The sequence below is a fragment of the Rhinolophus hipposideros genome (assembly GCF_964194185.1).
Source record: "Rhinolophus hipposideros genome assembly, chromosome: 2".
In the NCBI taxonomy this organism is placed as follows: Eukaryota; Metazoa; Chordata; class Mammalia; order Chiroptera; family Rhinolophidae; genus Rhinolophus; species Rhinolophus hipposideros.
In genome coordinates, this window is record NC_138048.1 from 50,855,884 (window position 1) to 50,871,126 (window position 15,243).

The following is a 15,243-nucleotide window of genomic DNA, read 5'->3' on the forward strand; positions in this document are numbered from 1 at the left end:
CTCTCCAAACTCAGAAAGAGCATCCATCTCCAATGTCAACAGCACAGATTTGGAGGCAGTTGCCTTTTGTATTGGTGACATAGGGCAAGAGACGTGGAGAAGTGTTTCCCTGGGACCTGAACAGTTCTTGTTATTAGAATGGATGTTTAAAAATATGGGTCACACTGTACCTGTGCTGAGTGCTGGATCCTGAGTGACAAAGGTGCCCAGATAGCTTCAGTTAATTTACATTGTTTATGTTCGCATATGTAATAGGGACCTCAAAAGTACACAGTCTAGGGCAAGACCCTCTTATCTAAGTCTAATGAAGGTACTAGGTCATTACCATTGGATAGGAGGTAACATGAGAGTGGAGGAGAGATAATCCAGGGAGAGTGGGTGGGACTGAGAAGAGTAGTGGCCAAGGATGGGACTCTGGGGAATAAGTACGTTGTTGACAGAGTGGGTGGACTGAAATATGCATCACTAGGGGAAATCATTAAATAAACTATGATGTATTCATTCTATGAAACACTAAGGAACTCTTTTCTCTCCTGTCTCTATTTCTCTCTCCCTCTCCATGTGTGTATGTAAGAGGTCTGACAACGATGTTCATGAATTCATCCTAGAAAAGGTGCTACAAACCTAATTGCTGAATATCACCACCGTCACCTTCAAAGTACTCCCCTTGGGAAGCTATGCACTGGCGCCAGCGCCTAGTCCAGCCTTCAAAGCAATTTGGGAACTCTTTTTCTGCAATGGCCATCAGAGTTGTCGTCCTATTGCCCTTGATGTCCTGAATGTCATCAAAATGTCTTCCTTTCAATATTTCCTTTATCTTCGGGTAAAGAAAGAAGTCACTGGGGGCCAGATCAGGTGAGTAGGGAGGGTGTTCCAGTACAGTTATTTGTTTACTGGCTAACAACTCCCTCACAGACAGTGCCGTGTGAGCTGGTGCATTGTCGTGATGCAAGAGCCATGAATTGTTGGTGAAAAGTTCAGGTCATCTAACTTTTTCATGCAGCCTTTTCAGCACTTCCAAATAGTCAACTTGGTTAACTATTTGTCCAGTTGGTACAAATTCATAATGAATAATCCCTCTGATATCAAAAAAGGTTAGCAACATCATTGCAACAAGTTCATGAACTTAATTGTCACACCTCGTATGAGTGTATGTGTGTGTATGTACACACACACACACACACACACTTGTGACTGTATAAAAAAAAAAGGATGAGAGCAAATACATTAAACCACTCAGAATTTGGAGTTGCAAAGGGGAATTTTCACGTATTATTCAGCCATTTGAAATAACTTGCCTCTGAAAATCAGTTTTCTTTTATGTAAAATAAAGATAATAATAGTAATCACCTCACAGAGTTTTTTAAAAATTGAGATATAATTCACTCACCACAAAATTCATCCTTTTAAAATGTTCAAGTCAGTGTTTTTCAGTATATTCACACAGTTGCGCAACCATCATCACTATCTAATCCAGAACATTTCATTATTCCATAAAGAAGCCCAGGCCCACAGCAGTCATTTCCATTCCCCCTTCATCCTAGTCCCTGGGAACCACGAATCTACTTTCTGCCTCTGTCGATTTGGCTGTTCTGGACATTCCACATAAATGGAATTATACAATATTTTCAAAGTTCATTTATGTTATACCATGTAACAGTACTTTTTCCTTTTTATGGCTGAATAACAGTCCATTGGATAAGTGTACCACAATTTAGCCATTCATCAGTCGGGTTGTTTCTTTCTTTCTTTCTTTTTCTTTTTTTTGCTATTATGAATATTATGGAGATGAACATTCCTGTACAAGTTTTTGTTTTGGAAAAATGTTTTTATTTCTCTTGGATACAAATCTAGGAGTACAGTTGCTGAGTCATATGGTAACTCTATGTTTAACTTCTTAAAATACTGCCAAACTCTTTTCTGTAGCAGCTGCACCATCTTACAGTCCCATTAGCAATGTCTGAGGGTTTCAGTTTCTCCACATTTTTGTCAGCACTTGGTATTGTCTGTGTTTTTTATACAGCCATACTAGTGGATGTGAAGTAGTATCTCATTATGGTTTTGATTTGCATTTCCCTGATGGCTAATGGTGTTGAGCATCTTTTTACTTACTTACTGGCCATTTGTATATCTTCTTTAGAGAAATATGTATTTTTTTTGCCCATGTTAGAATTGGGTTGTCTTTTTATGGTTGCTTTGCAAGAGCTCTTTACACATTCTGGATATTAATGCCTTCTCAGATATGTGACTTGCAATTATCTTCTCCCATTCCATGGATTGTATTTTCACTTTCTTGATAGTGTCCTGTGAAACACAAAAGCTTTCCATTTTGAGGAAGTACAATTTCTCTATTTTTTCATTACTTGTGCTACATTGTTTAATCCAAGGTCACTGGGATTTATATCTACATTTTTAAAGATTTTTAGCTATAAAATTGATAGTTTTAGATCTTACATTTAGGTCTTTGATTTGTTTTGAGCTAGTTTTTATATACAGTGATAGGTCTCAGAGTTTTTATAATGACCCACCGAGATGAATATCATATACTACAAGGCACATAGTAAGCTCTCAGTGAACAGGAGCTAGTATTATCATTGTATGATTTGTTTAAATAAACCACCAAACATACAACAGTCATTGAACAAACTGCAGAGAAAGAATCTTGTCACTTCATGGTCACATCTTTTTGAGAAAAAAACATAATCACTTTGCTTACCCTCCTTAGTAACTGCTAGTTGTTTCTAAAAGACGAAGACTTGCCACAGGTAGAGATTTCAAAGCAGAGGTAGTTCCCCGGGGCAGCCCCAGCGGTTCTGGACAGTGAGACACCTCTGACACGAGCCTCAGGTTTCCCAGGGGGTCTGCATAGAGGGAAAACATGCATTTGTGTGAACAAGTATATGTCATGAAACGTTATATGAAGGTTCATCCTTGTGTTTCTATGTCCATGTGCATATATATTTCTTCATATGAGTTTTATGCAGAATTAATTAACTTCTGAGGATCTACCCGCTACCCAGTTAAATCAGTGCCCCAGCTACCCAAACATGCCAAACATCCTCTCTGGATCTTCAGCATTCCCAGTGGTTCCATGTGAGTCTTTCTTTGGGACAGTCTTATTGAAATCTCAGGGTTTTTTGTGGGGAAGGGCAGGACTTTGCCCCCAGGCTACATTTGGCAATGTCTGAAGATGTTTTCGGTTGTCACAACTGAGGGGGCATTACGGGCATGTAGTGGGTAGAGGCCAGGGATACTGCTAAACATTCTACAATGCACAGGACAGCCCCCCAAAACAAACTTATCCAGACCCAGATGTCAATTGTGCTGAGGTTGGGAAACCCTGACTAGATATGTGTGAATTGATTATACTTGTACCGCAAACTAGGGCAGCAAGATGCGATGGCTCTGGAATCAGACAGATCTGGGTTCAAATCTCGGCTCTACCACCGACCACCTCTGTGACCGTTAGCAAGTTCCTTAAACCCTCTGAGCCATAGTTTTTTCATCTAATAATCACTGTAATATATATACACATATAGTCATCACATATATATAACAATCATGTAATATATATATTTAAAATGATCTAATATCCATATAACGTGGGGCCTGGTGACTGGAACATATTAAATACTCAAACATTAGCTCACATTAACATAGGTGATAATGATAGTCTAACAAAAATAATACCTTAGGATTGTTTTAAAGTCAGGTTTATTAGGCTAACTTACATAGAATAAAATCATTCTTTTTAAGTGTACAGTTCAATAAGTTTGGACAAATGTGCACAATTGTGCAATAACCACCACAATCAGGATACTGAACAGTTTCATCACCTCCAAATTCCCTCCTACCCTTTATAGAAAATCTCCTTCCCACTGATCTATTTTCTGTCCCTATTGGGTTTTTTTGTTTGTTTTTTGTTTTTTGCCTTTTTCAAAATATCATATAAATGGAATCACAGAGCATGTAGCCTCATAGAGTCTGGCTTCTTTCATCTACGTAATGCTTCCGTGATCCATCTGTTTTTGCATGTATCGGTAGCCTCGTTCCTTTTCGTTGCTGAGTAGTATTCCATTGTTTGGATGTACTACAGTTTGTTTATCCATGTAGTTGAAGGACTATTGGTTGTTCCCAGCTTTCTAGCTATTATGAAAACAGCTGTTATAAACATTAACATACAGGTCATTGATTTCTCTTGGAATAAACAAGTTTAACAACAGGAGCTAGACTTCTGAGTATTAAGGTAAGTGTATATTTAACTTTGTAAGAAACTGCCAAGCTGTCACCCAAAGTGACTGTATCACTTTGCATTGTTGATCTACAACCTGGTTGGCACGCAGTTTTTGTTTTGTTTTTTAATTTATTTTTAGTCATTCTAGAAGGCAGGTAGTCATATTTTATTGTGTTTTTAATTTGTATTTTCCCTAATAACTGCTGAGCTCCTTTGTTTTGATTTCATTTTACAACATACAGACTATTTTGGATGCTTTAAATCTCACAAAAAACTATAGTAGGTAGGTAGTAATAAACAACATGTTTATACTGACAAGAATTAAAGGCATGCCTTCTCTCCATCCTACCATCTCCAAAGTGACTGCTTCCCCATTTCCCATAAGAAAAGAAACGTCTGGTTTTGTACACCCTCTAGCAACCCAGAGCTGCAGCCAAGCTGCGTCATCCTCACTCGGTAATTAGAGGCTGGAGGTGCCCACGTGTCTCATTTTTAGGATGCTGTGGGCTACATTTGGCCCAGATTAGGTTATACTTAGGCATTTCACTGCATATCTCTTCTTTTTCCCCTCAATGTTCCATTTCTCAGAAGGCTCTTAAAAGAACAAGCAGACCTGGGTTGGAATGAAGAGTCTTGCTCTCTGAGGATAGTGGGTTGGGAAGAGACTTCCATCAGACATGCTCTCAAAGCAAGAAAGAAAGGACAAACAAAACCCACCAGCCCTCAATGGTACAGTCTTACTCTCAAACCCAGCAAGAGCCCACCGCCTCAAGGACTGAAATCAATGGTCCACAAGAATTCTGCTTGTTTCACCCAGTGGACACTGGCCTGACCACATTGTCTGTGTTTTCCTTCCCCTTCTTCTCATGTAGAAGCCATCACCCCCACCACTTTTCCTTGCTCTTCTAATTAGGGCAGCCAAAGAAAATACAGGATCACCAGTTAAATTTGGGTTTCAGACAATCAGTCAATACATTTTTAGTTTAAGTATATACCATGCAATATTTGGACCCTTCCTCCACTGCCAGTGTTGATGGAGCTAGCTTATTTTTATTAACTGAATGAAGCTTTTACTTAAGGAGAGAGATAAGAACTTATTTTATTTCTTTTAGCTCTATGATTTTTTTCTGTTTTTTTTTTTTTGTTTTTTTCAGAGGCAGGGTATATAGAAAACTACTTATTTTCCCCAAAACTGCATCAGTCATGAGACCTCAGAAGCATAAGGGATCAGAGCTAGATGGCATTGACTCACCTTTCAGTAACAATTCCTGTGTTTTCTTTTAAAAAGGGGAAAAAAAAAAAGCAACACCCCTTCTGGGCTGGTGTGTAAAGTCAGATGAAAAACTGACTACCCTACCTGTCCAGTGCAGCATGGCTAGGGAAGGAAGCAAGCCAATCTTTAGGAAAGGATCACTTGAACTCATTTCTGGACTCATCCTGATATAAATTCATTCCTTTAATTTTAAACTTGTTGAATCATTGCACTGCTAGCAAACCCTCTAATAGGACACAGGGAATGTCAAACCCTTCAGCCTCTCAAATAAGGTTAACAAGAAAACAAAGGCAAAACATAAATAAAAGTAAAAAGAATAAGCATTACTTTTAAAGTAAGAAAATATATTTATTGACTGCCTCCGATGTCCAAGTTCCCTATGTGCATTATCTGAATGGATCCAATTTTACCAAACATTCTTGTGAAAAACTATGTTCTGAACCTCTGAACAGTTTAATAATTTCCCCAATCCTAGTGGAGTAGCTTGGATTTGAATTAGGATCAGTCTGATTCTGGAATTGGGTCTCCCTACTAATCCACACAAACCCGACACCGTAATTATCCAGGAGAAGGAAAGAGAAACTTCCCAGTACAAATGCTCAGTAGTGTGTGGGAACTATCACAACGGATCAGCCCCGTCAGACAAGGGCTATGAGTCTACCACCCAAGCGAACCCAGTCAGGCAGCTTTGACAGGGAGGTGAAGGACGGGTTCAAGTTACCAGAGCCCCGGATTGTTTAAAAGGCAGCTTTGGGGCTCCACTGCAGGGTCAGGAGTGGAGACTGGTGTCCAAAAGTCACTGACCCAAAAGGGCACAAAACTATTTTGTAATTGCCAGACACCAGAGCAGGAAGGATATCAGGAGTCCAGGCAGGCAGAGAAATCTGATCACGTTGCTAGGAATCCAAAGCACTGTGAAGTGATTATGACTCTGAGGTAATGTCTGGGCCGGCCACGGCTTGGTGACAAACTGGGACCTGTGTCCTCAGGTGTGAATGCTGACAACAAGAGTCCACACTTCCATAGCTTTTTCCAGGTGCCAGGCTCTGCTCTAAGTGCTGTACATCTATTAACCCGTCCAATCCCCACAACAATACTTTGAGAGAAGTACTCTTATTGTCTTCCTTTCGTCCAAGGGACAGAGAGGTTAAGTAACTGGCTCAAGATCACACAGTGAGTAAGTAGCTGAGCTGGGATTCAGACAGGACAGTGTGGCTCAAGAATCTGTGCTCTTAACCATCACACCATCCTACTATGTAAATATCTGTGCCTGTCTGGGAGACAGACCAAGGTAGTGCTAGTAAGGTCTGAAGGAAGAACTGAAATTATGAGTTGAGATCAGCTTACCAAAAGAGGGCACCATATGAGCCCTTTGGAGAGTTGCACATGTTGAGGAGAAAGTCAGCGAAGAAGAGCCATGGTGAAAGAAGAGATAGAGAAGGAAAAGCCACTGAGGTAGACAAAGGAGGAATAATCAGAAAAGTGGGAAGAGAATCATGATTGTGCAATAGCATGGGAGCTGAAGGAGGAGAAATCTTCAGGAAGAAAGGTTATCCACAATGCCCAGGGCTGCAGAGAGATCAGGAAGAGTAGGGCCTGACAAATGGACATTGGAATTGGCACTTTGAAACTTGTAATAATGAAGATGTGGGTTATTCTACAATAAAGGCAAAAGTAACAGTGTGAAGTGTATTTCCCCTCACATAACAGTCCAGCATAAGCAGTTCAGAGCTAACATGGCCATGATATCTTGTTGGGGAACCCATGCTCCTCCACCTACCTTGTTTCTATCTCAGGTCTAAAATTACTGTTCCTGTGATCCCTCACAGTCTAGCCAGGATGAGGGTAAAACGCAAAAATGAATAGTATGCCCCTTTCTTTTTGGAGGGGCATACTATCCATTTTTGCATTTTATGCCCCTTTCTTTTTGGACAGTATGCCCCAAACGTTACATATATGGTAACACCTAGCTGCAAGGGAACCTGGAACATGCTACCTTCAGCTGGGCGGTCTGGTACTCAGATAAAACTGATGGGTCCTATTTCTAGAGGAAGGAAAAAATGACAGATATTGCGTTATAACTCTTTACCATAGAAGTCATTAGTCACCTTTGCAGTTTCATCTAGTGGGCTGTAAGGAGTTTGCAGGAAAAGGATGAAGTGATAGAGAGGAGAAAGTACCAGCTGAGAAGGTTGGTGGTCACTGGAAATAGAGAAGATGATGGTAGTTTGAAGAGCAGCAGAAGGGAGAGAAGAGTACAAGACGTACAAGAAGAGGAGAACCATGTGTGCTTGTGGAGAGCCAAACAAATCGAGACGGAAGACACAGACCAGATGCTGGAGAGGGTGAGGACAGCAGAAGAGGTCGGCCTTGGACACTTCTTTCTCTAAAATGAGGGAAGGAGATGAGTGAAGATACAGAGACTTTTTTCCCCCTTCTTCTGCTTCCCCCCCCACTCCGGTTCAAGCCATTGTTTCTCCGTCTAGTTGTGTAGGACACAGCTCCCTGGCCCATGCAGGTATTATGAGCCTTGTGCTCCCCTCAGCTGAGGGGCATGGTCACAGGCGCACAGTAGCCCACAGCAGCACTCAGCAGCCCACGGCAGCTCACGCCAACCTCCAGCTGCTCACGGCAGCCCAGCTCCAGGGAGAGCCGTTGTTCACAGTCTTAGCTGTGGAGGGTGCAACTCACTGGCCCATGTGGGAATCGAACCAGTGACCTCAGCTTTGGGAGCACCAGGCTCCAACCACCTGAGTCACCAGGCTGGCCCCCACAGAGACATTTTAATGTGGAGAATATGGGAGTGGAAGAAGCCTGGGTTCATGTGGCCCCAACTCCGGCCATGTAGGTAAGATCAACTGCCTCAGTGTTTCCAAGCACGAAGGCTGCTGGGAGCTCACACAATGTAATGGTGATGCTCCATGTGCCTGACTAGCACCCCATCGTCTGGGCTGCCCTGCCTCTCAGGAGGAGATTAATGAATATGCACTGTCTCCCTTCTACAGAGTTAGAACCCTGGGGCAGAGCTGCTTCTCACTGTGGACACAGTGAGAGTCGAAGAGACACTGTGGACACAGAGTTGGCTCTCACTAAATATTTGCTAAATAAATAAGTAGATGAATGAGTGAATATGAACAAACACATTTCTCACTCCATGACTTTGGAGAGTTGCACGTGTTGAGGACATTTAAATTTCTCTCCAAGTAGTGTAATTCTTTGCAGACTGACATTCATTTCAATAGATTCCATTTCCATACCTGCTTCCTTCTTCTCTAAAATATGAGAATGATATGTTTCCTGGAATTTCTGAGACATTGTGGATTTCACCAGATAGTATCTAGGTCTTTTGTTTGAGTTGTTAGGGGAGCTTGTGAGGACCTACTCAGGCTAAATGTTGACTCCCTCCAGTTTAAAGAAATAGCATCAATAGTAGTTTGTTTTTTCTTTAAAAGGAAAATATCCATTCATGGAAATTCTTTGTGTGTATTTGTTTCCAATTGCCATATGTCACATCGTTTCAGATGTCAGGCAAGCCATGACATAACTCAAGAATCCAGGTATTACAGACAAGTAAACAACTGCCTCTCTAACTCCTCACCATCAATTTATATTGCTAATTGTTTCTTTTTTCTACTTTGTATTTCAGGAGGATGGTGAAATTCGAGGGAGAAAATGAGATCAGATGTTGCCTCATCAGCCATCAACTACCCGCAAAATCAGAAAGCCGTTTATTATTAAGTTATTGCATGTGGTACTGTGTTAAGGACTAAACAAACAAAATGACAAAGAGCTAGTGACTGCTGCCTGGGCTGGTGTCAACACGGGCTCCGAGTCCCCTTCCTGTAGGACGGAAGGTTCTGACCCCATGACCACTTGATACCATGGCCCTCTCCTGAGTCTCTCTCTGAAACAAGCCCATTCTGTTGGGCTTGAACACAGAACATGTTCATTGCAAAGAAAGAACCTCCAGGGTTAGTGACGACAACTGCAGAAATCATAAGCCAGCAGAATGATGACATCACTTCTAATTACAATTCCTTTTTCTAGCTCTACCATGAGAAAACAATGTGCTTGCTTGTATCCTCACCTCCAGACTGCCAGCTCTCCAAACAGACTTCACCTTCTGAAGGGCAAAGCTGTCTCTGGTCGTCTACCCTTGGAAATCTCTTTGAACATGTCTCTTTCCAGAACAAGACATTCTTTAAAGCATTCTCAAAAGCCCTGAATCCCTGGCACAAGACAAAAACAGGTGTAAAAAGGAGCTGAGACAACTGCCCTCTTCCTTCTCCAAAAGGAGTGGCTTTTGATGAATTTATTTGGGGCACCATCTCTGCTTCTTCGCGTTCTCCTAGAACACTGAGCTTCCCCATATTCTTGGCAGGGGAGCTGAGTATTAACACCAACACCACTATTGGTCTCAATCCCTCCCTGACTTCCAAATTCTTCCAGAGCTTTCGGCCGGAGACCACCCCATCCTCCCATATTGCTTTTGTTTGACATCAGAGCCAAACTTCTCAGTCAGCATGACAGAGTGGCCAGTGGGGTTCTCCTGCCCACGTGTAGGGAGCACTTTCTCACCTGGCTTTTCATTATTTTCTACCTGTGACCTTCCTCTTTCCCTTACTCCAAAGACAACACACAGAGAAGGCCACACATTTTCAAGATGTTTACTAACAAAGGAGTAATTATACTAAAATTACAAAATAGTATTGTGTCTGGGTGGCCAGATGGCTCAGTTGGTTAGAGCGAGGGTTCTGAACAACAGGGTTGCCAGTTCGATTCCCACATGAGCCAGTGAGCTGTGCCCTCCACAACTAGATTGAAGACAATGAGCTGCCGCTGAGCTTCTGGAGGGGCGGCCAGATGGTTCAGTTGGTTAGAGTGCAAGCTCTCAACAAGGTTGCCAGTTCGACTCCCACATGGGATGGTGGGCGGTGCCCCCTGCAACTAGATTGAAAACAGCAACTGGACTTGGAGCTGAGCTGTGCCCTCCACAACTTGACTTGGAGCTGATGGGTCCTTGGAAAAACACACAATTCCCCAATAAAGTCCTGGAAATACACACTGCTCCCCTTCCCCCAATAAAATCTTTTTTTTTAAAAAAAAAGTAGTATTATGTCTAACCCTTGGTTACAAAAATTGGTGCTAAATCTTGTCTGTCCTTCTTTGACCACGTGGTTATGGTCACCGAGATATGTGCCTCTCCCAGGTCTGTCTCAGACCATGCCAGAGTCCCCACAATACCCAGCCAGCATCCAGCCTCCCCTTCTAATCACAGAGAAACTAGACGGTGGTGGTTTTGTGGCTGAATCACTGCAGAACTTGATGCATCTGATATTTCATATCCGGTATTTGGTCTGGGTATCATATTTTAAGAAGCACATTGACAAGTTTGAGAGAACAACCAGGTGGCAGGAACCGGGAAATGTCTCTGATGCAGGAGGGTCCGCGAAACTGAGGACATGGGCCAGAGAAGAGAGGACATGGAGAGCGAAAACAGCCATCATAGATGCTCCAGCATGGGAAGAGGGCAGAACCAAGGCTGATGAGACAGAGTTGCTGTTTTCAGTTCAACACAAAGATAAACCTTTCTTACACCAACCCTGCTATATTAAAGTAGTGCAGACTGTTCTAGAAAATGGTACATGCCTCTTTATCTAAATTATTCTAGCAGAGATTAGTTGGCCTTCCAGCAGGGATGCTCCAGATTGGATTCTTTTGTTGGGTAAGAGCTGGCCTCTCAACTCCAGAATCATCTATTCCCATGAAGAGAATGGAGAGAGCCTCTGGAGGTTTTTGGTAACTAGGATCCCATGAAACCTTGCTCTCTGCTTGGTTCTAGACATCAGTCAGCTTTTACCTATTATTATTATCCTTTGAAATTCTGACATGCTCTCCAGGAATTTAAAACATTCCCTTCTGTGGGATGACATAGCTTGCCAGCTTTAAATTTCAAACTTCAAAGCTGCTTTGGAAATAAAAGTTTGCTTTTATAATTTTAAAGGTTTCTAGCCACAGGAAAGGTGACTTCAACTTTGGAAATTTGTTTTTGAAATTTAGACTTATTGACCAACTTACTGGTGAGCTTGAAAGTCCTTCTGGCATGTGCAAGCAGCCTGTTTAACTTACCTTTGCTCTCTGACAGAGAAGGCCTGTCTCTAGCCTAGAACAGTCTAGAACCATAGTTCCCAACTCTGGTTACACATCGGTGTTATCGGGAGCTTTAAAAAAAAGAAGAAGTAAGTGTTCAGGTACTCCACTTAGAGCTACTGATTTAATTGGTCTGGGATTGGGCTGAAGCCTGGGTAACTTTAAATTCTCTGCGTCATTCTAATGTGCAGCCAGAGCTAAGAAGCTGTTCTTGAAGGATTGAGAGCTGCCATTTGACCTGTGTTCCTCTCAGACATCATTTCAGATCAAGCCGTTTTACCTGTCTTCTAGAAGCTTACCAGAGCTATCAGTTTCCAAAACACCACTCAGGAATAAATGGATGAATTATTTATGTCTGTTTTCATTCTCCGTGGACCTCGTGCCTCAGGCCCACTAGACCCAAATACGATGGTAGAGTGAGAGTGGGGTGGAGATTGAGGGATGTTTTTACATTTCTAATGACAAAACATGTAGGGTTATGGTCAAGCTAAAATCACCTACAGGTGTTTGGACAGTTTCTCTTGGGTGCCTCTTGCCAACACAGAGCTTCCCTAGCCCTGGACAAAAACATCTTTCTCTGAAGCTTCCAAAATATCAGACAAGAGAGAGCACTCTTTTAAGGAGGCTTTTTGACATGCTGACTTCACAGCTGTTTATGTTCAAGAACAGCTGTCCCCTGGGAAAATCACATCTGTGCTGACTACTGGAATATAACCTCCCATAGCAGACACAGCCTTTAGCGGGGGCCAGACCCATATCATCCCCCCCACCCCACACACACAACCCCATGAAGGCACAGACTTCATGGGTCTTCCCCTCCCTTGTAACCTCAAAGCCTAGAGCACCAGCTGACACAAAGGGGGTGCTCAAGAAACATAGTCCAGGAATGAATGAATCAAATGGTAATCAGGGGCCCGATAGAACTCCAGAAACTGTCAAGATTCCTAAAAAATACATAAAATATTTATTTCGAGATTCCTTCTGGTTTCCCCAGAGCTTCACAGAGATGAGCTTTCTCAGATATCAGCAGAGGAAGACTTGGACAGCTAACCTAGGGAGGAACTGGCTGGCCAGGACCAAGACGGGTCAACTTAGATGAAGCCTTGGATCAACTTCCAACTGACCAACCTCCATGCCCTTCTGCCTGAGCAGCATGGAAGTCCCCCTCTGTAGAGCTGCCTCCCCAGACCAGGGGTTCTCCCTGCTGTTAACTGTACTAACCAACCCACTCCCCTCCAGAGACAGCCCCTCTCAAATCCACCCCTTGTGCCCCATGTCTCAAGGCCGACCCCCACACCCTTGCATAATCCTAGTTTTGCCAATCATACCCCCCGCCCCCATAGCTGGGTGATGCGTCCCTAAGCTCTCTCCTCCTCAGAAAAGGCAGCTTGGAAAATCTATTTTTTTTTTTTTTTTTTTTTGTCACTGAAAAAATTAGAACTAGGCTTGCCCAGCCCTGGCAGTGTTAGTAATCATCTGCTGGAAAAGCATACAAATGTGAGTTTTAAAAAAAAGCGAAGCAGCTGCATTCTCCCAATCCTCGGGGCCCAGAAGCACACCCCTCAGGAGGAGAAATCCTTTCTTGGAATATGGAATGTGGGATTCAATGAAAAGATCCTGACCTAAGCACCTTTCTTCTGGGCTCTCACATCACCTGCCTAGAAGAGACCAGGTTATAAAGGGAAGTGTTCATATCCGTGCTTTTTAGTTTCCCAGTCAGCCTGGCCGCTGACCACATGACTTGGCAGAGCTGAGCAGTTGTCCCTGAGCCTCTGATGGGTCCAATAAGGAATTTTTACTTTGAGGCTCAGTCAGCTTTCTGATGAAAGGAATTCACTGTGATGTCTCAGTGTAGGTATTGCCTATGTCGATGTGCATGTGGAAAAATCAGATGCTTGGACCCAACGGTTAATGTGTTCAATCTCTTATATTTATGTCATGCTCTGTCTGTGAGTCAAAACGAGGGATGAAATCCTGGTGACCTTGGCACTAAGATCATCAGTGGCTCTAGAAAAGTCCCCTCTATGATGGGAAGGTTGTTCGCTTTGGACCACACCTCTAAGGACGTGAGTCTTAATTGAAAAGGGAAATATTCAAGCAACTTGATCTGTAACAATAACCTGTGATTGTTAACTACAGGTTATGTTCTAAGAAGAGCAGCATTCAAATGTTTCATCAAAGGGCCATTGTTACTGATAATAATTATCTCCTCTCTGCTTGTCCCTACCTTTGAAATATGCATCCGAAACAGGGTGGGAAGTGACCACTTCTTCAGAAAACTCCGCTCGCTCCACATTATCACAAGCACTAAGAGGTTCACTGAAATGGGATGGTGGGATTAGGGAGTGAGAGGCAGAGCTGAGAGGCAGACCTTCCTTTTAGGGTAGCAGCTGGTTAGCATCCACCAAATGTTGCTTTCCCCAATGCCCTCCCCTCCCAAATGCACGCAGACGTGGTAAAGATTAAAAACTCCACGTCGTCCAGTCACTTAAACAATATTCATCTGACAAACACTGAGTCAATAAATCACTGCTTTCGAGGAATTTCTGGTCCAGTCACTAAACCAAACTATGTCACAGCTCACTATTGCTGTGTAACAAATTGCCTCAAAACTTAGGGGCTTAAGAAAACATTGATTTTTTTTTTCACCGTCCTAAGGGTCAGTGTCCAGGCATGGCATTGCTGGGTCCCCTGGCTCTGGGTCTCTCACAAAGCTGGAGTCATTCTAACGCTCAATGAGGAAGAACCATTCCTTCCTCACTCACATGGCTGTGGGTGAGATTCAGCTCCTCAGTCGTTGTGGGACCGAAGATCCCTTGGTTCCTTGAGAGATGGACTTCGCCATAGAGCATATCACAACACGGTGGCTTTTGAGGAGTTTTAATAATAAGACAGAATGGAGTAAACCTAGAGACAAATAGAAACACCTCCAAATTCCCCACCCATCCCCCACTCACTGCGGAGATTTGAAGGGCATCTTAACTGTTTCATTCCTATCCATCTGCAACCTTCTTCTTGTTCTTTCCTTCACCGACTTATCCATTCACGTAACATTTTGGGGCTCTCACTATGGGCCAAGAATTGCTTTAGGTAGTGGGAATACAGCAGCAAACAAACACATTTCTAATTCTTAGGGAGCTTACATTCCAGTAGAGAGGAGACATAATAAATGAGAAATGTATAGTATATTAGAAGATAAGTGTTATAGGAAAAATAAGGTGGAGTAAGTGGGAAAGGGGGTCTAAGAAGTGTGTGTGTGTGTGTGTGTGTGTGTGTGTGTGTGTGTGTGTGTGTGAAGTTGTAATGTGAGAACTGAGCAGAGAACTGAAGGTAGGTGGAGGCTTTGGGGTGACAGTGTGCTTGGCATCTTCAAGGAAAAGCAGTGAAGCCAGTGGGGCTGGAGCACAGTTAGTGAAGCAGAGAATAGACGGGCAGAGGGGTAGCTGAGTAGTGGTCAGTAGTGGAGTTCACTGCACGTAATTTGAAGGGCTTCATAAGCCATTTTAAAAGTTTGGATTTTCCTCTGAGATGGGACACAATGAGATGATGTGGAGAAAAGGAGTAACATGATCTGATGTAAGACCAC

General features: G+C 42.8%; 1 protein-coding gene across 1 annotated transcript in view; it reads right to left on the reverse strand.

Annotated features, from left to right (window-relative positions):
* Positions 1-1,767: 1,767 nt before the first annotated feature.
* Positions 1,768-15,243, reverse strand: part of SNX4 (sorting nexin 4) — a 95,511-nt gene continuing 82,035 nt past the window's right edge. Inside the window, exons 19-20 of the mRNA XM_081076651.1 lie at positions 2,717-2,861; positions 1,768-2,304 (exon numbers count right to left, since the gene is read on the reverse strand). The gene's annotated coding sequence lies outside the window, so the exon portion shown is untranslated. The remainder of the gene's footprint in view (positions 2,305-2,716; positions 2,862-15,243) is intronic.